We start from the raw sequence: 2,743 nt of genomic DNA on the forward strand, positions 1-2,743 counted from the left end.
TTTTTATAAACATTTTTTATGGATTTTTATAAATCTATAGTTCATCTGTTGAATTATATATTTTCATCTGTTCCAGTTTGGGCTGTTTCTATAAGCAAGAAATCTAATCTGTGGCGTATAGAAGTACACACAACAGTGTTTTAGTCCCAAAACCTGAAAACTGACTTACAATTTGGTAACCTTTGTACAAGCTGAAAAATGTATTCTAGACAGTTGAATTATAGCAGTCACATTACCACTTAAGGCATGCATTAAAAGTCTGTTGCTATTTATGACTTGCATAATTGTCATATGTATATCCTATCCATTGTAATACATGGCAAACAGCACACGCATTTGTACCCTGAAAAAAAGGTAGCTGGTAGTTCTGGTTTATATTCTCGCGAGCAGTAGTGTGGGCTTTTCCTGTGTGCCAATTAACTATGTATTGCCCAGTCCATCTGTCAGGATACAGCTCACGTAACTATAAGGCCTGGAGGAAGGAAGTCTGCTCTGCCAATGGACTGGAACCTGCAATCCAGTTGTGTGCAGCTGGACAGGGGCGTGAACCCACTGACCTGTGGCTGGATTGGTGCTAAAATCTGCCGAGAGATGTGGGTAGACTCCATTATACAGTTGATGGAATCCGTATGCTTTCAAAAATCTTACCAATGCAAACTTTCAGCCCACTTCAGCATGCCATATCACATCTCCCACTCTGTGTGAAGACTAATGAGTCTGTTTGGTTGTGGTTGCCAGTCAGACTATTCATTAAAAGTGTTGCAAAGGGAAGCGTCATTATTATTCAAGGCCATAACCACCATAGACATTGATGGGGACAAATCCCTACCAATAATTAGAAATGGACAGTTTAATAGTGCTTGTTAAATGTCATAATCCATTTATTACCTGTTAACCATAAATCTTGTGGTGAATCCTAAATGCTTTGGTCTCTTTTTTAAGAAGCCACTTGGCAGATTATTGCTGAAGAAAAAAAAAAGTGAAATTTAATAAGCTATAGAATTTAGGTTTATTTTTATGAAAAAAATGCACAAAAATACTATTTTCAAATTTGATATTATATGATATATATATATATATATATAAATAAAATACATAGCATGTTCTACTGTAAAACTGTGAGAAAAAAAAATGTCAAGTCTAAGTTGTGGTCCAAATTTGAAGTTGATCAACTTTCAGTATTTGTATTTATTTATTTTATTATTATTATTTTATATTTTTTAAATTTTGCAGTACCAAATGTTGACAGATGAAATTAATTTCACATTTGTTTCCATTGTAGTCAGTACAAGTGTGACTATTTTTTTTAGGACCATTTAACCTTTTTGAAAAATGTCACTGATGTGTGTGTGTGTGTGTGTGTGTGTGTGTGTGTGTGTAGAATTTTTTTACTTCATCAGAATGGTAAAAAAAAAAAATGTGTGTGTGTGTGAACACACACACACACATTTTTTTTTTTTTAACATTCTGATGAAGTAAAAAAATTCTAAAAATAAAAAAAGTCAAATTTTTCAAAAACGACTGGAAAAAAAAAAAATTAACAACATTTAATTATTGTAGGATTGGTGTTTGGTTTAGCTACATATAATCATACTACTATAGAAAGTGCATTTATTACAGTAAAAAAAAAAATGTTACCTATTATGCATATGGAGTCATATAGTGCACTAGAACAAGCAATTTTTTACATTTTGCAAAATACCACAGAATAAAGACTTCACTAAGAATCCCAGCTCACATAAATCCTGTTTTATATGAGAGAGAAGGAATACTGTCACTCCTGGTTTTGATTTCGACCCAGTAACACAGACCTGTAAAAGTTTTGCATTTGAACTGAGCAGGGCTTGTAAAATACAAGATGTCCAACTCTGTCCAAGAGAGACAACACTACAACTTATTAAATCATCATCTCTGCAGCTCCTGATCTTCCCTCAGTCATTTTTTAAACAGACATTTATGATCCAGAAACATTCTTGGTTTTCTTCAGAAGCTTTTAAACTTGGCTGTCTGTGTCCAGCTCTGTCCGTGCACGAGCACACTCTCTCTTTTAGGAAAATAACCATCACTGACGTTCATCTAATTTGAAAAAAAATAATAATTTCTTTAAACTGGCACAGAGAGAAAGCCAAACCAAGAGGCAGTGCTCAATAGTTACTGACTACATGTAATCTGCATTATGTAATCCGATTCTAAAAATGAAGTACTTGTAATTAGATTACATTTTAAAACACTCATAATCAGACTAGTTACTTGTCATGATGACATATTATTCACACAATAGCAATACATGGTTCATTATTAATTATCCGTATTTCTTTTTCATTTTTTAAAATCTTCTTTTCTAATATAGCCTACTGCTTATATACATTCAGAAAGTCTTCTTGTTTTGTGGACATTTACACAAAGACCCGTCACTAGTCAAGGGGCTGTAATTACACTGAAAACTGTGAGGCCACACTTCGTCATTGTGACTGTAATCAGCCAAATTAGTAGAGTCTTAATGTAGTAACTACAGTTTATAAACTCTGAATTAACTATAAACTAATAGTTAATAGTTAATAGCTAATAGTTAACTAAAACTAACAACGCATCCTGCCGCAAGACACTTCAACGCATAGTGAGAGCAGCTGAGAAGATCGTTGGTGCCTCTCTCCCCTCCCTCCAGGACATTTACAACACCCGTCTCACCCGCAAAGCCCTCTGCATTGCAGGTGATCCCACCCACCCGACACACAGCTTCTTT

Source organism: Sinocyclocheilus anshuiensis, unplaced genomic scaffold (genome assembly GCF_001515605.1).
Source record: "Sinocyclocheilus anshuiensis isolate Anshui unplaced genomic scaffold, SAMN03320099.WGS_v1.1 scaffold460, whole genome shotgun sequence".
Taxonomy (NCBI): domain Eukaryota; kingdom Metazoa; phylum Chordata; class Actinopteri; order Cypriniformes; family Cyprinidae; genus Sinocyclocheilus; species Sinocyclocheilus anshuiensis.